This window comes from Acinonyx jubatus, chromosome C1, assembly GCF_027475565.1.
Source record: "Acinonyx jubatus isolate Ajub_Pintada_27869175 chromosome C1, VMU_Ajub_asm_v1.0, whole genome shotgun sequence".
NCBI lineage: Eukaryota > Metazoa > Chordata > Mammalia > Carnivora > Felidae > Acinonyx > Acinonyx jubatus.
Window position 1 is genome coordinate 111,177,287 of NC_069381.1, and position 24,651 is coordinate 111,201,937.

The window sequence follows — 24,651 nt, forward strand, 5'->3', positions numbered from 1 at the left end:
TAAATTAGTCTTTCATCCTTGGAATAAAAAGCATTTGGTCATGGCATATAGCTGTTTTTATAAATTACTTAATTCTATCTAATAATTTAAATGATATCGGTGTGTATATTTTTGAGGGACATTGGTCTTAAACTCTGGGTCTCTGTCTCTGTCTTTCCCCTCTCCCCTCTTCTCCCCTCTCCTCTCGTCTCCTTTGCATCCTGTTTTTGTCTGGTTGGGGTATCAGAGCAATATTAATTTCATAAGATAAATTGGATTTATCTATTACAGAGGATTAGTGTTAATTTATCTTTAACATTTAGTAGCATTCAAAAAAAATATCATCTGTCCCTGGAGATTTCTTTTTTGTAAATTTTTAAATTACAAATGTGAGATATTTTCTGTTTTATAAAGTATTCAAGATAAAATTAATGTGTCAGTTTTTGATGAGAAGTTGATATGTTGACACAGTTTGGTATTCAGGCATATGATTTTAAAAGGAGGGGAGCCTAGATGGCTCAGTCAGTTGAGCGTCTGGCTTTGGATCAGGTCATGACCTCATGTTTCCCGAGTTGCAGCCCCGCATGAGGCTCTGCGCTGAAGTACAGAGCCTGCTTTGGATCCTCTGTCTCCCTCTCTCTGCCCCTCCCCCTCTCACTCGCGCACCTGGGAACACACACGTGTGCTCTCTCTCTCAAAGATGAGCACTAAAACAAGTGTTTAAAAGTTGGCTGATATTTAAAAAACATAATAAAATAGAAGCAAATAGGAAAACTACCAAGGAATACTCAAACTGGATCATCGGAGGAGCTATTGGCTCCTCTTCCTATGAAAGTCCACATGTACATGTATATCTAATTTGACACACAGGGGCATTTATTACTATGGATTTATTAATTATTTTAAAATATATTTTATTATGGCAGAGATAAGTCTGTGTGGGCTGTCAGGAACAGGGACGTGGAGTAAGCTCTATGATCTGAATAATAGAAGAGAGAAGTATCACACAACTTCCAATGAATTACTAGCTCAGCAAAGTCATTAAAGAACAGGGAACAGAACATAGAAAAAATTTTTAAATGGGGTTTTATAATATTCTCTTCAGTGGTAGACAGATAATGTACCCTTGAATATGTCCATGTCTCATCCCTGGACACTGTGAATATGGCAAAAGGGAATGAATTAATGGTACAGGTGGAATTTTCTTTCTTTAAAAAATAATAATGTTTTTTAAATTTATTTTTGAGGGACAGAAACAGAGACAGAGCACAAGCAAGGAAGGGGGAGAGAGAGGCAGACACAGAATTGGAAGCAGGCTCCAGGCTCTGAGCTGTCAGCACAAAGCCCAATGCGGGGTTCGAACCCACAAGCCATGAGATCGTGACCTGAGCCGAAGTCAGACGCTTAACGACAGAGCCACCCAGGTACCCCCAGATGGAATTTTCTCAACCAGCTAATGTTAAGATGGGAAAATTAATTTGAATTGTCTGAGTGGACCCCATGTAATTACCATAATCCTTATACATGGAAGAAGGAGGCAGAAGAAGAGTGTCAGAGCAATACCACATGAGAATAACTTAAGCATCCACTTTTGGCTTTGAAGATGCAAGGAGAATACTAGCTGAGGGGTGTAGGCAGCCTCAAGAATCTGGAAAAAGGAAAGAAATGGACTATCTTCCAGAGACTCCAGAAGTATGCAGCTCTGTCAACACCTGTATGATAGTCCAGAGAAAGTCATTTTGGACCTCTGACCACCATAACTGTAAAATATTAGTTTTAAGCCACAAAGTTTGTGATAATTTGTTATAACAGCAATGTAAAATACAGCATCTATTCGTTGTTCTTATTAGAGTTGAGATTTCCCTAGTTCTTGACAAATATAAGTGATTTTTGTTTAAAATGTACCTATCATGAATATTATATTATGAGATTCTGGATCTTAATTCATTTGTTTCTGCTGATATTTTATATCAGTCTGGCAGAGAAAAGCTGGGTTTCACCATGGTAATGCCAGGGGGGAGTAGAAGTCCAGGTTCTTTATTCAGCCTCCATTGACACCTTAGGACAGAAGAGAGAGCTCCTAATTACTTCTGGGTGGACATGAGACCTCCAGCTCTCTAGTAGGCTTCCACTGATACCACCATGGCTGAAAAGGCAGGAGTACCTAATTACTGTTCCCAATGTGCCCTTCCTGAACACCCCTAGGGCTGGCCTCCTTACTAATGGGCTATGGTAAAACACCTGACTCTTCACTAAGTCTTCTGAAATGCCATCCCAACATAGGAAAAGAAAGTTTCCTTGTTACTTCTCAATGTGGATAAAAGTCCAGGAGGGCTCATATGGCATCCATTAACACTCAACATGGAGGGACGGTAGCACACTACCACCCAGCAGGGATGAAAATCCTGGCTCCCTGTTCAACCCTCCCTGACACCATCCACTTGAGGCTCCCCATTCAGTATCTGTGGTATGGGTGGTGGGTGGTGACAAGATTTTAAAGATCTTTGACTAACAATGTTTGGCTAGCATAGAGTGGTTACCATCTAAAACTTTTCTCTCTACATGGCCTCTTTCTTGGTTCTTTGGTTAGAGGGAGCAGAATTTTACTGGATGTTTTGTCCATGTCCTTCGGAGTTTCTTGCTTGCCAGTTTCTCCTGCTTCAAGTCAGGGATATATGAAACAAAAAGATGACCCAGAGAACTCACTGCTAAGGTTCCTAGCTGATCCTTCTTCTCTCTACCTTTCAGAGTTTTCTTATGTTTTGTTTATTTATTTATTTATTTATTTATTGGTTTTCTTTCCGTTTTTTTGTATACTGTCCAGTTTTTGTTTTTTTTGTTTTTTTTTTGTTTTTTTTTTTTTATTCTTAGTAGGAGGAATAGGAGAACATAACTCTACTCCCTCTTCCTGGAAGCAGAAGTCCCACTATTTTTTTTTTAAATTAAGACTAGGGTGAGGTTCAGAGATGTTAAGTAATTTCGTGAAGCTTACATATCTATTCATCCAGTACAGATGATTGAATTTAATGTTCCCCACCCACTGTATTCTTCCCAACTCCAGCACTTGGAATGATAGTTTAGTGCCATATAAATTAATGTTGTAAATGCTAACTTAAAATATGTAGACTTCGCTTAAAGCTAACACAGAAACATTTTTTTTTTAATTAGAAGAGCCAGGAAAAGCATATGACCAAGCCATTTGACTGCAGTTTTTATTTAAAATGGAACTCAATTCTACTTTTAAAAAAAAGCTTCCTGTATAATTTCCTTTAAACACCAGCCATCTTTTGGGTTGCATATCTATTTTGGGTTTTTGATTCTAATTCTCACTCACATGTCTCAAATCTCAAAATAGACCAACTGAGAGAAGGCTGTACCTTGTCAGGTCACTGACAGTCCCAAGCAGAGGGTGGGTGAGGACACTGTTAAGGGATATTTTGACAGAAGAGCCAAATTAAAACAATTTTTAAAATATGTATTTATCCAGCACATCTTAGTTCAGCAGCTGTAGGCACCTCTTGAAAAAGCCAGCATGCATTCATCCAACAGAATCTATCTTCTTTATGCTTATTTATTTGAAAAGAAAATGTGTGTAGCTGCATAAAATTCATACATCTCATACAGAGCTAGAAGCATATCAGATATACCATGACAAGCTGCAAAATCATAGATTTTGTTTCCCTCTCTTTTATATATCTCTCCAAAAGTTCCAATGAAAGCAGTATGGAGGTTTATCAGAAAGTTAAAAATAGAAATACTCTACAACTCACCAATTTTACTACTAGGTATTTACCCAAAGGATACAAAAATAGTGATTCGAAGGGGCACACGCACCCCAATGTTTATAGCGGCAGTATTGACAACAGCTAAAGTATGGAAAGACGTCCATATGTCCATCAACTGATGAATGGGTAATGAAGATGTGGTGTATATATATACATATATGTATATATATATATATATATACATATATATATATAGTGTATATATATGTATATATATGGTGTGTATATATATATGGTGTATATATATATGTATATCGCTGAGTAATATTCCGTTGCGTATATATACATATATATACGCAACGGAATATTGCTCAGTGATCAAAAAGAATGAAACCTTGCCATTTGCAACAACATGGATGGAACAAAAGTGTATTATGCTAAGCGAAATAAGTCAGAGAAAGACAAATACCATGCGATTTCACTCATATGTGGAATTTAAGAAACAAAACAGATGGATATAGGAGAGAAAAAGAGAGGAACAAACCAAGAAACAGACTCTTAACTATAAAGGACAAACTGATGATTACTGGAGGGGAGGTTGGCAGAGGGGGATGAGCTAGATGAGTGATGGAAATTAAGAAGGGCACTTGTGATGATACAACACTGGGTGTTGAATCACAAAATTCTACACTTGCATGTGGTATTACAGTGTATGTTAAACTAACTGGGGGGCGCCTGGGTGGCTCAGTCGGTTGAGCATCCGACTTCGGCTCAGGTCATGATCTCACAGCTCGTGGGTTCGAGCCCCTCATCGGACTCTGTGCTGACAGCTCGGAGCCTGGAGCCTGCTTTGGATTCTGTGTCTTCCTCTGTCTCTGCCCCTAAGCCACTCACATTCTGTCTCTGTCTCTCTCAAAAATAAATAAACATTAAAAAATTTTACAAAGATAGAATTTATTTTGTAGTTTTTTATTTAAAAAAATTAATAATTTTTATGAGAAATATGTTAAAAACAGGAACAAGTTACACATTATGTAAATAAACATTAGCTGTTCATGTATACATTAGCAATGCCCTCATTTTCCAAAATTTTTAACCCCTTTATCAATTACATCTTTTCCATAAGGCTCCATATATGCCCAATGCTCCTACCATTCTGAAAGGAACAATTTAAAACCAGCATGAGAAAAAAAAGACCATTTCCTTGGCCTTGCTCATTCTTTTTTTTTTTAATTTTTTTTTTTATTTGACATTTATTTATTTTTGAGACATAGAGAGACAGAGTATGAACGGGGGAGGGTCAGAGACACAGAATCTGAAACAGGCTCCAGGCTCCGAGCTGTCAGCACAGAGCCCGATGCGGGGCTCGAACTCACGGACAGTGAGATCATGACCTGAGCTGAAGTTGGTTGCCCAACCGACTGAGCCACCCAGGCGCCCCTTGGCCTTGCTCATTCTTAAACCATGTATCATCTTCCTTACTCTGGTTAACATATTGTTTTAAGCTTTATTTTTATTTATTTTGAGAGAGAGAGAGAGAACACCAGCTGGGAAAGGACACAGAGAGAATGGGAGACAGAATCCCAAGCAGGCTCCATGCTGTCAGTGCAGAGCCCGACATGGGGCTTGAATTCATGAACCGTGAGGTCATGACCTGAGCTAAAACCAAGAATCAGACGTTTAACCAACTGAGCCACCCAGGCTCCCTTCACCTGGTTAACTTATTTGAAGAATCGTGGGCTTTGCTCCACCACCTTCCCACACCAGCATCCTACTTTGCTGTGAGCATCTGGTCCCCTGGGCTGAAGGCGCCACAACATTTGCCCCTCATGTGGGAAAATCCACTCTCCACTGCTTTGCCAGTCGCTGGCCTATCTTGGTCTTCCTTCCTTTTCAGACTTCCGTTCCATGTAATTCATAGTCTGCTCTTCTGCCACACGTTTTAAGTGTTGGTAATTACCAATTTTCTTCCTTCATGACTCTGTACGTCAGAATAACCTGTAGAGTTTGTTCAGAAGGAAGGATGTGACTGGCCTCCTATCTGCAGATTCTGATTAATTGACCCCAGTGTAAGAACCTCACAACATCAAGTGGGAGTAAGACCAATATCACCGTCTCTAGTTCTTAATAGCTGAATATGATTTCAGTGTTGACCCCTTTTCCACTCTGTTGGGGGTGATTTTATCTTGGTTGCTTAGGGTTTTCCTTTTTATACTTGGAGATTGGGTGTAGGCTTGACAGCTGTTTCAGTCTGCATAGGCTGCCTTAACAAAATATTGTTAGCTGAGAAGCCGAGACAACAGAAATTTATTTCTCACTTTTCCAGAGGCTGGAAGTCTGATCAGAGTGCCAACATGGCTGATGTCTGGTTTGGGCCTCCTTTCTGGCCTGCAGATAGCTTCCTAAGTGAAGCCTTCTCACATGACTTTCCCTCATGAGTACACCCAGGAGGAGTGGAGAAGAGATTTCTTCGTTAAGAGGCCACTACTCCTGTCATGGGGCTTCTTCCTCAGCCTTCATTATGTAATCTAACTCTAATTACCTCCCCAAAGCTCCATCTCCAAAGGACATCACAGTGGGGGGTGGGACTTCAATGTACATTCAGTCCACAACAAGGATTTTACTAGAAGTGTGCTGATGTCACTGAAGTAGTCTGAAACCACTTGAGATATCCACCAGCCCACCAGGGTCTGGTCATCCGTCCTTGATACGGCTACAGCACCATCACTATGTCTGTGACTGCCATCAAGGGTCCTCAGTTCTGGTGTTTCTAGGAAGCCCCGCGTCCCTCCTTGGTGGGTGGAATTGCAATTCTACCTCCCCACTACAAGAGGGTGTTGGAAAGCTCTCCAAAGGTCGCTTCCACCTGCATTGTTCTTGTTCCAGACTAGGGTTTTTCTGAAACCCAGAGCATGTGGATCTAGTGGGGAGAGGTGGTGGTGCTCTTATTCATCTGAGTCCTAAGGGTTTCCTTTTCCTCAAGGCCAATATGCTCCAGAGTCTCAAAAGCCAACAAGTACAGTCTACCCTTTTCTGATTTCTGAGTCGCATCTTTCCCTTGAGACAATGATCATAGAGTGGCTAGTCTAGCTAAATGGGGGAAATTCCCAGGGTCAAGAGGAAGAATTAGACAGGAAACTTAAAAACTAACATGGTGGTTACACATCTGAATAAACTCAGGGTTTAAATGGCTGCAAAGTTATTCAGATGTGCAGCTAACATGGAGGGGCAATGCTCTGTATATTCTCTCTTATTCATTCCATAAATTGCCACCATCACTTTTAAAATAATGACTCCTGTATTTTTGCTCTTGCATAACATATACTGTAAGCAACACACTTCAACTTCCATTTTTCTGCTATGGATTTCCACTCGGATGTCCCCACTACCAAAAACTCAATCTACCAAGGTGCAACTATTATCTTAATTTGCTTCCAAACCTCTTCTCCTCCTTTCTTAACTCTGGGGAGATAGTGCTGGTAACTCATCTATCTCTCATTTGTTCAAACAACTTCAAACTTATCCTTCCTTCTCCAATTCTATAGTTCTATTCAGTGGTTAAATGTCATAGATTGTATAATCCCTTTCTTAAAATCTTCTTCTCTATACTAACCGCAAGCTGAATTCTTATAGTGTGACTAGTGTGCCAGTGACTTAATCGCAATTGCTCGGTTTAAGAACCCTGTGAGGCAGGAGAGGGAGATATTGTTATCTCCATCGAGCAGATTGGGAACCTAATGCTCAGAGAACTGATGTGCCAAGCTCACAGAAAATCAACAAAGTATTTTAATTCCACAAACTTACTTTTGGGGCTTTTTTTGGACGTCTTGGGTGTTCCAAAGATTAACTCAAATGTTCTTAGCTTTGAACCATTTAGAATGGCATATTAACAATATGTTGGCTAAGGGGCATCTGGGTGGTTCAGTCGGTTGAGCATCTGACTCTTGATTTCAGCTCAGGTCACAATCTCACGGTTCATGAGTTCGAACCCCGCGTAGGGCTCTGCTTAGGATTCTCTCTCTCCCCTCATCTCTCTCTGCCCCTTTTCCACACTAGTGCTCTTTCTCTCTCTCCCTCTCTCTCTCTCTGTCTCTCTCTCAAAATGAATAAACTTTAAAAAATAATAATATGTTGGTCTATCATCTATCTATCTATCTATCTATCTATCTATCTATCCAGATAGATAGAAGTATAGTTAGATCTCCAGATAGACAGATGGATGCATCTCTTGGCTTGGCCAAGTTTATCACCTCTCTAGACATCAGTGTACCCTTTGGATACACCCTTTGTGCAAGAACATCATTGTTTTCATCATCTCTGAAGTAAAGTACACTTATAACTCTAGAATGGAGACGTATCAAATATTTTTATGTGGTTTTATGTATTTTCTGCTTAAATCATTTGAACTATGATTTCCCCTTGATACCTCTTTAGCATTTATGAGTTTCTCCACAAATCTGAGTTTAGAGAGAAAGAAAAAGACACATAGGGAGGGAAGAATGAAGGGAGAGAAGAAAGAAAGAAGGGAAAAAAGAAAAAAAATAATAAAAAAGAACAAAGAGAAAAGAGAGAAAGAAAGAAAGAAAGAAAGAAAGAAAGAAAGAAAGAAAGAAAGAAAGAAAGAACTCACATTGGGGAAGTTGTTCATATAAAAACCATAAATCTTCCTTGTCTTTAATATTTATTTGTCTTTGAGAGAGAGAGAGAGAGAGAGAGAGAGAACGAGAGAGCAGGGGATGGGCAGAGAGAAAGAGATACAGAACTTGAAGTAGGCTCCAGGCTTCGTTCTATCAGCACAGAGCCCGGCATGGGGCTTGAACTCACAAACTGTGAGATCATGACCTGAGCTGAAGTTGGACGCTTAATGGACTGAGCCACCCAGATGCCCCTTCTTTGTCTTTTAATCTAAGACATTTTGTCTTTGGTCATGTACCTGTTATTTTTCTGTAGTTGTTGGCTGACTCCTGAGCTGAGAAATTTCAACTACAGAAAAGACATGGTGGCCAGACACTCCTTAGCAGGTGAATTTCCATCTCCTTATGCCCCCTACTCTCACTGTTGATTATAAATTAGGTTGAGTTTTTGTCCAGAGCAAACAAGCAAGCTCACAGAGTATGTCTCAAGGAGAAACAGACAGCAACCAAAAGAACAAGATTCTCTGGGGCACCTGAGTGGCTCATCTGGTTGAGTGGCTGACTCTTGATTTCAACTCAGTTCATGCTCCCAAGGTCGTGGGATCAAGCCCTGCAACAGGCGTCACACTCAGTGTGGATCCTGCTTAAGATTGTCTCTCTCTCTCTGTCCCTCTTCCTTTCTCACACTTTGTGTCTCTTTCTAAAATAAAATAATAATAATAAAAAGAACAGGATTCTCATATATATATATATATATATATATATATGTATACGTATTTGTATGTATGTATATATATATATATAAAGAGAATATATGTGTGTGTATATATACACATATATATGTGTGTGTGTGTATATATATAATGGGAATACACACACAGATATCTTTTGCCTCTTGCATGTCTGGTGACAATACTTCACATGCTTGAAAGAATGAAAGGATCTTGAAAAGATGAAGGAATCCATCACTTTAGTGAGTGGAGGGAAGCAGTTGAGTAATGGAGTGACTTTTAAAGGAAACAGAGCTATGGGGCCTTCTTGCTCTAAGTACATACATGAAAGAGAAGAGAATTAAATGTTAATTCAAATGAAATTAAACAGTGAAAGTGAGAGGCCGAAGAGCCGTGGTAAATACCATGCGTTCTCAGCTATGTGAGATAGCTGTGAGATTGCCCCCTATCTCGGCAATAATTCATTGCCAGAGGAATTTTCATTTTGTTCTTTCATTCATGTTGTTCATCGGGATTGCTTCGTAAATAAAAAGCAGAACAGATAGGAGCAAGGCTAAAGCATTGGCTGCCACGATCGGCCACCACGAATGTACCATCTCAGTCGCAGTGGAAAACATTCTCTAAAAGGATGTGCTTTGGCTTCCATCAGAAAACCTATCTTGTTTACAAAGGAAGAAAGATACTAAATCACAGATTGCGTGGAAAAGTCTCCAATAGAGCACGGTGGTGAAAACTGCAATAGAGCATCGGTGCAGAGGCCAGAAGAAGTTACTGTGGTCCTCGGTACCAAGGAGAAAACCAGGATGAACTTGGAGGCTGACAGTTCTGGGTACCATTCACAGCTCTGCCACTTAGGCTCATGCCCTGGGATGATCATCCCCTGGCCTCTGTTTCCTCATCTTTGGAAGACTGGCGTCTTCCCAGAGAGAAGATCCTATTGTGGCTAAATAGTCACAATAATTGTCTCCAGACAGATTTTTTTCTCATCTGATCCAATCCTGGAGCTTCTGATGCTCTTTCCAAGTCACCCAGACAGCAGGGCTGGGACACTTCAGCTGACTTTTTTGTTTTGTTTTGTTTTTGTTTTTAATCTATGATAAGCAAATGTCATTTTCTTCTTAGTTTTCAGAGCTACCATCTTTTGCTGCTGTGCAAACCATGGAGCCAGTTTGGACCTTTCCGGTCTTCCTGGAGAGCGACAGGATTTCTCTAAGTCAGACCCGTGTAAGAATCAGTTCTTTGGCAGTTGGTTTTCATAAAGATAATATAAGAAGAAAGTTTAGTTGAGTTAGTATTCAATCCTGCAAGACCTAGGGAGACCAACAGAAATTGCACAGTCAGAATCAGAGAGACAAAGGCTTTGTCTTGCTTTGGTCTCATGGCCTGGAATAAAATGACACATGTTATATTATTAATACATATATGTTGAATGAATTCACAAATGAATGGGGGGAGCCGGGGTGGCTCAGTTGGTTAAGCATTCGACTTCGGCTCAGGTCATGATCTCACAGTTGTTGAGTTCGAGCCCTGCTTCCGTCTCTGTGCTGACCACTTAGAGCCTGGAGCCTGCTTCAGATTCTGCATCTCCCACTCTCTCTGCCCCTCTCCCACTCCCACTCCCGTCTCTCTCTGTCTCAAAAATAAACATTAAAAAAATAAATGAATGAATGTATAGACTTCTGAATTGATGGGCACAAATAGACATTTTGGAAGTTATGTGACATTGCCACTCTCTTCATTATCCCTGATAATGACATTTAATTCAGTTTATTTTTCTTTCTGTACATTCCAAATAACTGTACTAAGAAAATATTGCTTTACTTTTGGTGTGTAAGCATTTAAATTGCTGATATTTTTTCAGTGGAAAAGACAAAACTAAACTTGTAAGTGGATGAAGTGGGCAGAATTTTATTTGAATAGTAGAAGGAAGGTGAGTCCTCCCACCCTGAAAGGAAACACACACACACACACACATACACACAGCACACACATATACACACACATGCACTCCTTACATCTTAATAACCTGTTAATAGTACAGTTTATCACTAAGGATCCAATTATTTGCCTTTAGGGTCTTTCTTTTGTGACATAAATTGCTTGACAGGTTCTTAGGAAAGATGAACATCAGAAGTTTGGTGATAGATCAGGAGGACAAAGACCTGAGCAGGTATCTCTAGAGAGAAGCCCACATGCACCCTAACACTTAGACTTGATGATGTAATAGTATCTGCAAATACTGTACTAAACACATTAACACATTTACTACCCCAATAGCACTGTGAGGAAGGCATTAATATTATATATACTACATAAAAGGAAAAAAAAAATTGGAGCACCTAGGTGGCTCAGTTGGTTAAGCGACCAACATTTGATTTTCGCTCAGATCATGATGTTAGCGTTCGTGAGTTCAAGCCCCACATCAGGTTCTGTGCTGATGGTGCTGAGTCTGCTTGGAATTCTCCCTCTCCTCTCTCTTTGCCTCTCCTGCTGGTGTTCTCTCTCTCTTTCTCTCTCTCTGAAAAATAAATAAATGAGCTTTAAAAAAAAAGAAAGGAAAAAAAAACTGATACCAAGAGAGGTGAATTCATTTCCAACAACGCTGTTAAGTGGAGGACCTGGGAATTGAACCCAGCCAATCAGGCATTCATACTTTACCAGGTTCAAGGCTGAGATACAAATGTCTGCCTCACCCTTGTCAGCAAAGAAATAGCCCTGCCCCTGAGCCCAAAGAAATGTTCCAACCCATCATAAACAAACAAATACATACATACATTCATACATACATAAATAAAACAAAAATAGGTAAACACACACATGCACATAAGCGTATTTTCCTTCTAGATCCTCTGCTTCCAACATATTTTTCTCCGTGAACTCCCATCTCCAACCCTGTAGCCAATTCACCAGTTTGAAGGCTTGGATTTCCAAAATGTGAATGGGCACAGAAAACGGGAAGGTTATTGAATGTGTTTTGTAATGTAGAATAACAGAGCCTCAGAACTACAGAGCTCTGGTTTTCAGAGATCTTCGAGGCCTTATTTAGCTAGGTCTTATGTCAGGAGATGTAACATCCATCTAAACTCTGTCACTCACTAGCTATGGCTAATCCCTAACCATGTAGAATTTATTTTCCTCATTCATAAAAGGAACTATTGAGTTAGCTCTATAATGTGTAAGTTTCTTCGTTTTTCTAAAATCACATTTGCTTTTTTTTTCCCCGTGATCTTAAGCGAAAATGAGCTGAAATGCTGAATGATACAATGTTATCAGTTTAATATATTTTAAGCCATCAAATTAAGTGATTTATTGAAAGGTTTAATATGCTGCTCAAAAATTTTTACTGTGTTGCCTTAAACAAAGTCACATCATGAAATCATTGCTTCTTCCTCTTTCCTTAAAAGCTCTGAGTCTCCTTGTATGTGAACCCATCTTGTGTATTCTGTTGCAAGATCCAGCCAAGTCTCAGTGCCTTCTTACCAGCCTCAAAAGCCCCTGGTGTCCATAGGACCCAGTTGAAATCACAAAGCTTATCTCTTCTATTGTAGGCTACGCAGCACATCAAAAGGTAGGTATCAAACGACACGTGAAAGTAATTAGTGGGGATAAACTATACATGTCAGATGGAACATCATGTTCATCATAAGCTAAGTAAGAAGTCATTCATTCATGAATATTAATTTCTTGGTCCTACATAGAGTTCCAGATATTGAAGACTGAAGCAGACACACTCTTTGCTCTCCCAGAGTTTACATTTCAGTGAGGGAAGGATAAAATAACTGCAAATGTAAACAGGGTAACTTTTAGGGAATAAAGAAAGCCAGACAACAGTAAAACAGGGTGATTTCAGATAGATAATATGGAGAATTATTTTAGATGGGGGATTCTAAAAGGTTTCACTGTGTTGCTGAGCCGCCACTTACATGATAAAAGAAACGTTGAGCAGATGAAGACAGGAGGCAGTCAAGTCTGTAGGGATTTGAGGCCTTGCAGGGCCGGGTAAGACATGCGACTTTCATCCTAAATCCAAAGAGAAGTCTTCTGAGAGTTTACAGCTGAAGTGATATGATCTGAGCACCGTCTTTAAACACAGCATTTCCTGTCTCACAGTCCATGGAAGTCTGTTTTCCCACTGCAAAATTCTCTTCCGTTCCGGGGGGCGGGGGGAGTGGGAGGAAGGTGGTTTGTCATCCTTTCCATATCTTAGAATCCTATTTCCTGACCAGAAATCTCATCGCCACACTAAGAGTCCTTCACTGATTTACCCCCAATCATGATGTTGAACAAATTATTAAATAAGAGTGACTCTCCTGAAGATTTTTGAGGGAAACAGAAGAAAAACAATTACATCACAGCAGGTGTGGGAAACATCCACTTAATGGGTCACCGCCATGCCAACACCAGTATATTCTCTCATTCCATCTTGCCTCACATTCCTCTATTCTGTGAGATTTTCCTTTTTAATCACACTTCTTCCTCCATCTCCAAAGACTGAAACAGTGGCTCCAAATTCTCTTCTTTTACATCATGTAGCATCCCAGCATTACCTAATGTATTCCCTCTCTCCCAATTAGATACACAAACTTCTGATGATTAATCATCTGAGGGACACTTTTTATTAACCTGACTCATCATCATTAGAAGGAAGTTTTTTTTTTTTCTACAAAGAAAGTTAATTGAGAAGTTTGACTTTGTACAGGAAGTTTCTGAGCCAAGTTATCTTGTGGCCTTTTATTTGAAAGAACTTAGTTGAAGCCACAGTATGACTAGTTCGGTTTTTCATCCTTCTTTCTCTTTAGGGTCACCTGGAATAAAAAAAAAAAAAAACAACGATAAAAAACTGAGTGGGTGGATCTCTCAAAGTCAGCTGAATGTGATATTAGCATCATTAAACCTAGCTACTTTGCTAACATATTCTGCTTTGCCCCAGATAACAGACCCCCCTCTCCCCAACTTTACTTAGAGGCCATGCTGTTCTTCATTTTATCCTAGTATTAGTGGATAGACAAGCAAGAACTACATTCAAATTATGCTCTTAAAAACAATAACATGTATCCCAGTAGGATGTCGGGCTCAAATTTCACAGATTTTGGCTTTAACTAATTGACATTTTCTTTGGTAACAAGTAAAGAAACAGAAAAACACCTTTGGGGGCATTTTTAGTGGAATGATAGTAATATATTTCCTTCGCATCCACCAGACCAAGGGAAGTGATACCCATTTTGTTCTTCAATCAATTATTTAATTCTTTAACTGGACACCAGGTAATTAGAAATACGTGTAACTAGAGAAACTTACCATTTTCACAATGTTTTATTATCTGAAGATGACACTTCCACTCAAATATGAGACACAAGCTCTACCTTTCACGTAAACGGCGCATCATTCCACACCTTAGGTGGACATGGGGAAAGTTTTCCATTTCCTGCAGCCTCCATGTGTCTTCCTTCTTCTCCTGCACCTCCTCAGTTTATTGGCCACAGGTTTCTAGGCCCGGAATAGTTTGTTTCATCTAGTTTTCTCTTCCATGGAACAGAAAGTAAATATTTCCAAAGACACGAGTTCTCCAGAAAAAGCAACAATTATTTTTATTTTGTAGAATATTGCATGGCGTCCTCTGGAGTACCATAAATGAATGTAGAAACAGTTGATACTTCAGGACATATTGGTGGATAAGAGGAGAACCTGATGTATTCTCGAAATATCAGTAAATGACGCATAGGGCCCTTGACTTCATTCTTATTGACTTCTTGTGCTTACAAGGAAAACACCAAAATTACTGCATAACTATAAAATAATATTTGAAGGGCACTTGGGTGGCTCAGTTGGTTAAGTGCCTGGCTTTGGCTCAGGTCAAGATCTCACAGTTCGTGAGTCTGAGCCCTGGGTTGGGCTCTAAGCTTGGAGCCTGTTTTCAGATTTTTTTTTGTCTCTCTCTTTCTCTGCTCCTCCCCTGCTCATTCTCTCTCTATCTCCCTCTCTCTCTCTCTCTCTCTCTCTCTCTCTCTCAAAAATAAATAAATATTAAAGAACAATATTTGAATATTCATTTTTAGAAATGTTTGTTTATTTTGAGAGAGAAAGAGAGAGTGGGGGAGGGGGAGATAGAAGAAGAGAGAGACTCCCAAGTAGGCTCTGTGATGTCAGCACAGAACTAGATGTGGGGCTTGATCCCACAAACTGTGAGATCATGACCTGAGCTGAAATCAGAGTCAAAGAAGAGAGACTCAACTGACTGAGCCACCTAAATACTCCTTAAATATTCATTTTTATATTAATCTGATATTAGTACACACCCCAAATTTAAACTCTAAAGAACTAAGAGTAATTAATTTTGTAACTTGGATTCCCAATTATTCCTTATTTAAAAACTAAAATATCAACCTTTAAAATTGTCCAGTCAAAATTGTGTGATTAGATGAGATGAACAAATAATAATTTACACAATATAATTAAGTATCTAGAGCAGGGTGTTTCTTTTTTCGTGTGTGTGTGTGCATGTGTGTGTGTGTGTGTGTGTGTGTGTGCTGTTGTATTCTCTTGCCTGAGCTCTCGGTGAAATAATAATAAAGGATGAGGAAAAGCATACAACAGGAACAAGAAATGAACCTTCAACAAATGAGAAATTCTCAGCTGTCGACAGAATAATCATTCAGATAATAATCAAGTCAGCACAGAATAAAGGCCAGAGGGCACTGCAGCAGAAGAGGCATCCATCTGTGAGGGACCCCAAGAGTTGCGTTTGGAAGGTCCCAGGGCAAGAACAAGAGGTAAACTTGAAAGTAGGGGGATGAAACGAAAAGCTGTCCATGCTAAATCTAGGCCAGTATGTCTATACCACTCTCCCCATCTTCACCCTTTCTTCTATAACAGGACACAATGAAGCGTTAATGTCCGCCAAGAACACAGGAAAATTAAATTGAAGCAAACAGACAAAAGCTGGTTATGTAAATGTATAAACTATCTAGGAAAACTGGAAAGAGTATCACTTGCAACCAAACATGGGGTTAGGTTGAAACCAGATGAGCTTCAAAATTGTAACCCTTTTTGAGCTTGGGAAGCTCTCCAAATTCATTTTCTTCATTAAAAGGCCAGCCCAAACAAGACTCTTCCATAATTTTTTTTTTCCTTCCACCTTTTCCAGTGCCAGAAGCAAATTTCCCTGTCTTTTGGCCATACATCTACAGTTCTGGTCTATCCACTTTCACCTGTCTAGAGTTTGTTATGAAACTCTATATGTGACATACCCACTATGTGCGATGTGAGGGTTCTCTTACATGGGGTACTTTTTTTCATTGGGAATTAATCCACTACTATGCATCTGTTGTGCTGTTCCTGTCACTGGGGTCATAGCAAGGGAGAATGCAAACCATGCCTTGTCTTGTAGAACTGCCAAGCCAGTCAGGGCATAACAAGTAAATATATGGATGTAATAAGTAACATTTGCTGAAATATTATGAAGATATGAATATAGAGCCTCAAAACTACCATTTTTGTCTCTGTGTTTTCCCTAAATTTCAAGCCCCCTGTACTAATGCTCTATAGGTCATTGTTTTTTCCTGGATATTTTGCCATCATCTTAAACACAGTGTGCCTCATCTGAATTTAGAAACATCTCCCAGCATATTCCTCCACTTTCAATTTTCCAGTTTCTATTGCCAGAAGTATTCTGGACTAGTGATATAGGGTTTTTGGCTTTGTTTTTGTTTTGTCTTTTACTCTCTATATTCTTTTTTGACCATTGTTTATTTAAAATGTTTATGTATTTATTTATTTTTGATGGTGGGGTAGGGCAGAGAGAGAGGGGAGGAGAGAGAGAACCTGAAGGAGACTTCATGATGTAGATGCAGAGCCCGGCATGGGGCTTGATCCCAGAAACTGTGAGATCATGACCTGAGCACCGAAATCAAGAGTCAGAGTCTCAACCGACTAAGCCACCCAAGCACCACTACTCTCTATATTCTAACTGTAACCACAAGCAACAAAGCCCTTCCCAGCAACATCCTGTGTATTTTTTCCATTTTTATTTCCACGGATGTCTTTCTAGTCAATGTTCTAACCACTTCAGCTCTTCCTCTGTTTTCTCCACTTCTGTTTAATCTGTGCAAACTCACCAACTCTGGTCTCAGTCTAAATTATTGCCTATGTTAAACACCTTTAACAAGTGTGGTGTCAATATGGTCTCCTGTAGTCAGTCACTCTCATGTCAGAGAAGACTGTTGGAGACAGTCCTATCTCTGCAGAGTCCAAAAGGCTAATATGAATGAGCAACCAGACATATGCTGATTTGTGGGGATCTGGGGACTGTTGTGTTTACTGGGGGGCGTAGCATTTCTGGGAAAAGAGTATATATCTGAATACTCAGATGCCAACGATATTGCAGTTAAGGGTGATTTTGAGAAGAATGGGAGCAATTAACATTGGGCAGAGGAAGGGTTAGTTAAGGTTAAACAGGATATGTCCTGCTAAGGGGTGTGGCTTTTATTTTGCAGGCACAAGAAAGTCAAAGACATGTTTTTAGCAATGTAATCATGTGATTGGATTGGGAGCCTTAAAAAGAAAATCATATGGCAGCTCTCTGAGTACTTCAGTTCACACTGATTATTTGTTTTCTGCTGGATTATGAGCTTCTCAAGGATGAGAAATTGGTCATGTTCAATTCCTAACCTCCAGTGTGAACCAAAGTGCCTATGGCAGACACATACCTCATGTTAACTGACAATGAATTAGAAACTTTCTTCCAGCTTTTGTCATTTAATTATGTGTTTGTTTGTTTGTTTGTTTGTTTGTTTTTAATTTGAGTATAGTTGACACCCCATGTTATGATAGTACTATTTACTTATGTTTTAAGGTTTAGTGTGCATGGTTGACTCAGTCAGTTGAGAGTCAGACTCTTGATTTCAGCTCAGGTCAGGATCCTAAGGTAGTGAGATCAAGCCCTGTGTCAGGCTCCATAATGAACATAGAGCCTGCTTAGGATTCTCTCTCTCTCTCTCTCTCTCTCTCTCTCTCTCTCTCTCTCAAATTAAAATAACAATAATAATAATAATAATAATTAATTGTTAAGGCCATCACTGAACTACTCAACAGCAGAGATCTTCTCTCTCCAGCTGGACCAAAAAAATAACTACCTTTTTAAAAGATAGCTATCATACCATGTTTATCATTAAATCAAACTATATTCATTGAGAGCCTTCTCTACACCAGAAACTGCTCTAGAAGCTGGAGGCATGGAGGAGGAGGGAGATGAGAGAGCCCTCTCCTCTCACTGGAGGTTACACATGACCTCATTCATAAAGCACTAATAAATTAAAGACATTGATAGATCTGTAATGCTTCTAAAAAATAATTTAGCAGCTGTCTCACACAAAATAAGGGCAGACTTTTTACATAAAAACCTTCCAGTGTTAGTGCCCAGTCCAAACCATCTTTGCCTGACATGTTTGCTCTTCTAAATGCCAGGAATACCTCTTTTCCCCAGCTCAAGCACATCCTTTAAATTAGTTTGTCACTGGATGTGCTAATTTTGATATATTTTTAAATAACATGATGGATCTTGAAAATTGTTTACGTAATTAAATTTGTGGCATCTGTTTCTTCTGCAAATATTGTGCTAACCTAAAAACCCAAAGCAGGAAGGAGAAAATAAAGCAACTTCTGTTCGGAACTATTTTCTTTAAGAGCGTCAATTAATAATTCATTTATTATATCAGAGTGAAACTTGTTCCAATAAATTATTAATGAATAACTATATTTTGTCTTGATATGCAAAACCTGTCTCCAGCAATTATAAAATGTCACAGCCTGATTGTAACTTATAGTAAAAGGCCACATGGGGCTAAAGCTCTTATAGTAATATATATTTAGCTTTGCCATCATTAGGAAACTTTTATTAAGCAGTTAATTCTGTATGGCAATGTAAGAGAAACACATAAGCCTGATATCTGTGCTATCAAGTGTTGTGTCCTAAAATAGTCCCTGGGATTTGCTGTTGCTCAGTAAACACTTTCTGAGCACCATGACACATACTGTATTAGAACTTCAATAAGATACGCAGATCTGTCTTTGAGTTGCCTTCAATCCACTGGAGGGAAATGAAAAATGTTTAGTGTATAACAGGATTGTGTGACCACTGTTGATCTCAGTGCCTTCATAACCTTGATTGTTTGGGTGGTTGTTTCCCTCCCTGGGAGCAGGAAAAGCCTGGGGAAGCCCTCTGTGTTGGGTCTGTGATACTTGCCACACCTCAAGCATTTCATAGGCTTCCCCTCTTAGCTGTGGTTTTCCATAAGGAAACAACAATCACCGAGTAGAACAAGTCAGGCAATAAGACCATTCCATTTATTTCTATCACCCCACCAAGTCATAGGCAGGCACAGCAAGAAACTTGTAACTATCCAAGCCTGTCTAGATCTATTGAACTAACCCCACGAATCTCAACTTTTGACCCTCTCCACAAAGGAAGCAAACTAGCTGGAACTTCACTCAACAGGCTGTTCCCTATGTTTGTAGGTGGCTTTATATCCTATACACTCTTGTTTTTTGGTTTTATTCAGAGGATTAGTGTATAAATAGTGTGGGGTAAATGAAGACAAAATCTAACATTTAATAAGTAAAGCTTATGATTTCCATTTTTCTATCAGATGGTATCTGAGAAGAGGTCCAGGTGGAGTTCTGACCCACAAAAGCTGGGGGTCAAGTGAAGTAAACCATATGTTAGGAACAGCACCCGAGGAGGAGCATGGGGGCTGAGTCAGACAGAAATGTGTGCCACAGGAAGTTCTTGGCTGTTTGGGGCATACAGCATGTGCAGGGGAATAAAAGGAATCAAGACAGAAAGTTGACCGGAGGTCAGGGGAAAGGGAGAGAGACAGAGATAGAGAGACAGAGAGAAGATAGATAAATATAGAAGGCATTTCACCAGTGAGGGAAAGAGTATAAAAAGGATTTGCCTAAGATGGGAAGGTGCAAACAACCATGTTGACCAAGTCTGTATGGAGGATCTGAGGAGAAAAAAAGAGACAGAACAATGGACTGGAGTGAAAAAGTAACATCTGGCAAGGTCTGAAGGGAAGGGAGAGAGTATGTGTCATGGCAGCATGTACAGCAGATAGGGGGCAATGTTGTCCTCCACTGTGCTGGGGAATTGGGATAAGGGAGACATAAATACATGCTGGAAGAAAGGTTTAGTTTTGAGACTAATGTTTGCTAATGTTGGCTCCTTGACTCCCCCCAGCCAAACAAAGAGAATTAGACTTATGTCCCTAAGAGAGAACACAATTTTCTCAGTGTCTTTTCTCATCTCCAAGAAAGAAGTCAGGAAGAGACAAATAGTTTAAATAGTTTTAAAGCCTGGAGGATGTTTGGGGTGCCTGTTTGGCTCACCCAGTTAAGCATCTGACTCTTGGTTTTGACTCAGCTCATGATCTCAGTTTCATGAGTTCGAGCCCTGCATCAAGCTCTGTCTGACAGTGTAGATCCTGCTTGGGATTCTCTGTCTCCCTCTTTCTCTGCCCCTCCCTGACTTGCACTGTCTCTGTCTCTCTCAAAATAAATAAATAAACTTAAAAAAAGGCTGAATGATTTTAAGAAAGACCAAGCAGTTAGATAAAGCCTTGGATTTCTGGGCACAGGGAAAGGTGTCAAAGTAAGTATTAATAAGAAAGCTGGTAGCTTTAATGAATGAACTAAGGTATTCATTAACACAGAAGCAGGAAGAAAATTCTTTATCCTACCATCATTGCTTGGCACTTGGCTCTAGTTCTCATTGAACTCTAAACGGGTTTTAGTCAAGGAGTAAGGGTTACATAGAGTTACAAAGTAAACTTGGCTTTGTAATGGAGGAGCTGAACTTCTGTATGTAGAAGGGACACTGAGATCAAAGACCCAAGAATGTATGTTCTCCTTGGCTGATTTTATTTCGAGTCCCCATCTGTTAATTCTGGAAACTCCCTCTTGTTTCTTTTCCCCTCTGAGGTGATGCAAAGATGATTTCCAACGTGGTGATGGTGGGAGTGGTCTCTTTCCTGGTAAGGACTCAGTCGGCCTTCCCTGTGATGGAAAAGAGCCACAGGAAGCAACTGCCATGGCTCCTGCCTCATCAATATCAGCCTCAGGGCTCCCCAAAGCCCCAGCCTTTACACATTTATCTCTTCCTGTTCTGTGTCAATTTCAACAATGGGGAATGCCCTGGGGCTGGAATAGACACAAGATCCAAATGAATCAATGTCCTATAAACCAAGTGCTATGCCTTCAAGCAAGGCAGAGCAATTATTACCCAACACGGGTGCCCCTGCCGGTTCTCAAGGACAAGCAGGAGAAGTGAATCCATCACAGCCCTGCCATTTAAGATGCATTTTAAACTGCAGTGGCTCTTCTGTACAGGCATCGTTCATTTGTGCTTGGTGTCATTCTTCAGCATTCTTTCCAGACTGGCAATTTGCACAAAAGAAACGAAGAAAAGGCACTGGACTAGTGAGTTTAAAATTGAAACTGAGATAAGGATGAGATTGCTCTTCAGGTAAGGGGGAAGAAAAGCTTTGATGTGAGAGCATCACATGGGCATTTTAGTTAATTATAAATCCTTCACCCCAGACTGGGGTCGATAATAATTACAGTGTGTGTGTATGCGTGTGTATGCACCTGCATGCATGCATGTGTGCGTTTCCACAACAGATGGAAGAAAGTCTTAGTTTGGTACCATGTCAGGCATTTAATTAGTCTCTGTTAAGGGATATGGAGGGGAAATGTAGGTATATCCTCAAGGAGATCCCACTCTGATGGTGGAGACAGAGAAGTAAACAGCAGTTATAACACTGGTGGTTGATTTAACAGCAGAGGTAGACAAAGCAATTGCAGGAGCATACAGATGGGCATTTTGACACATCTAGCAGGAATGTTCAGGGAAGGCTTCATGTCTTCCAGGTACACCTGAGCTGAGTTTCAAGGAACTAGAGAACAGAGCAGAGCCAGGGAAGAACATTCCGGACACAAAGTATCATGTGTTTAGAGAGAAGGTTGCACTTGGTGAGATGTAATGGTTCACTGTGTGTTAAGTACAACGTCTGAGGAAAGAGAAAAGGAGAAATGAAAATAGAGAGGAAGGGAGGTAGGGCCAGATGCTGATGAACATTTTGCCAAGCCATGACAAGGGATTGGACCCCATTCTGGTTCCAGGAAAACCACAGAGGAGTTTCATGACCTATCATCATTCAACCACTTATCCATCTAAGTGAAGTTTCTAGATAGAGTTTGTTCTTTCAACACTGAAAAACTTATTTTTGGAATGATTTCTAAAATGTGCTATTCATTTATTCTTAACAAATATTTTGGCCCCAAAACATTTTATCTCCCCTTTTATGTGAACTTTAACCATTACCAGTTGGTGCGTCTTTAATGTTGTCTACTTACTATTGTGAGTTGTGATTTTTACACCTGTTTTCTCTCCTACTAGAATACAATCTCGTTGAAAGTGCCCTTCCCTGATTTTTGTTTTTGTTTTGTTTTGTTTTCTTTGTTTGTTTTTGCTTTCTTCATCACAGGATACAGTTGAGATTTTTCACACAGGATGTGCTGATGATCATATATTCTGGAAATGACAACTGCAAAAATCAGAAAACATAGGCCAAGACATGCTGGCTTAATGACTGAGCCCATTAAACTATTCCCAGACAAGTGGGAACCCTGTTTTTAAGGAGCCTGGCTACTCACAGAGGAGAAACATTGCAAGTTCTCAGAATGTGGAACTGGAGGGCAAGGAGGACCTAAAGAGTGCTCAGAGGTATATATGAATTGAGACCTACAGATCCAACCCTCATGAAACATCCATGTGAAGAGCTGGCCAAAAAGAATTGGAATGACACTCAGTATAACAAGATAGAAATAAGATATAAAGGAGGCTTTCTAGTTGGAGTCATTACATGAAGGTGCTAGAAGTTAACAGAATTCTGAATGGTTCTATTTTTGTCTGAACTGAAAGATGATTCAGACATCAAAGATATACAGAAATTAAGACTACAGAAATCTAGAAAGATGGTGAGCAGACTGTGATGTGAAGTTTTGCACCAACACCTGCAGATCCATTGTGGATCACACAGAGGGGGAAGGGCCATATTTTGCACCAAAATGCCCAAATTAAAGATGCTAGGATGGGCAATCACTTATCTGTTAAGTCCCTAAACTTCACCCTTTTTTTCCAAAGTATATTTTATTAAGTATCTTTAGATTTAGAAACTTGATTAAATACTGTATAAAGCAAGAACAAATAGGCTTCAATTGATATTCTGAGGATGGGACACACAATATTGTTTTGTCTTTGTTACATGGGCAGTGGTACTAAAGGCATGTCATTTAGTCACCAGCCAAAGGTCCATGATGTTATGCATTATGAACAAGGCAGTGTCATACAAATGTCACCTGGGTCATTTTCCTTGATGGATAGCAAGGATGACAAACCATGGTATTTGTACTCAGGACTGGCTTAGTCATAAAAATAGTGGCAGGGAGTATTCACCACTGTTAACTCAGTTGCGCTGGCAGAATGGCAGGGAGAAACTCTTTGCTGTGGTCTGAAGTTGGTCTGGTGGCTTCCAGAGGGATTCTGGTTTATTAAACAAGAGAGGGGAACCTGGGTTGCTCAGTTGGTTAAGCATCCAACTTCAGCTCAGGTCATGATCTCACCATTTGTGAGTTAGATCCCCACATGGGGCTCTGTGCTGACAGCTCAGACCCTGGAGCCTGCTTTGGATTCTGTGTCTCCTTCTCTCTCTCTCTGCCCCTTCCCCTCTCATGCTGTCTCTGTCTCAAAAATAAATAAATATTTAAATTTTTTTTTTAAAAATTAAAAAAAAAGAGAAAGTCAGACTTCTTATGTGACTATACTCTATGGATATGAAGGGTCCTCTGTGGATCTTGATTTATCTCCCCTTGACAGTGGTATGATTCCAAGCTTCCAAGGTAGATCGAGAAGTGTAGACACACACAAATGTTCTAAGGCTTGAATTCTTGGCCCTCCAAATTATCTCAAAAAGTCCAATATTAAAAACCACGGGATCACATTTAGAAAATACAAAGAAGTATAAAGCAGAAACATCACTATCTCCATTCAGAGATACTGTCAGGTTGTCAGTAAAAGTTTCTTTTGACCTATGCAAGTTTTTGTATGTGTATGCAGATATATATGCTCGAGTATATATGCATTAAGTTAGGAATGTGCTGCTCTTTTGTTCAAAAATATCATTTGGCGATTGTCCTTTGTACTTATGGACAAAAATAGATATGATGGTATTTGACAAATGTTGTAATTGAGGTAAACGAGGGGCTACAGCAGTTTGTGAGACACCCCCAAACCTATGTGGTTGAAAGGATCAATGAAAGAGATGATGCCTGACCAGAATTCTGATGGATTAATAAGAACTATTCATGTAAAAAGTAGAAGAAGCACAGACATAAGACCTGAGAGAGTAAGTTGGCCAGAGTTCCAAAGCTTATAGCATGTTAGAGAACTTGCAAGTTTGACTTGACATAACTAGCGGATAGTAAGGAATGGTAAATGAATTAATAGAGAAATAAGTTGCACAGAGT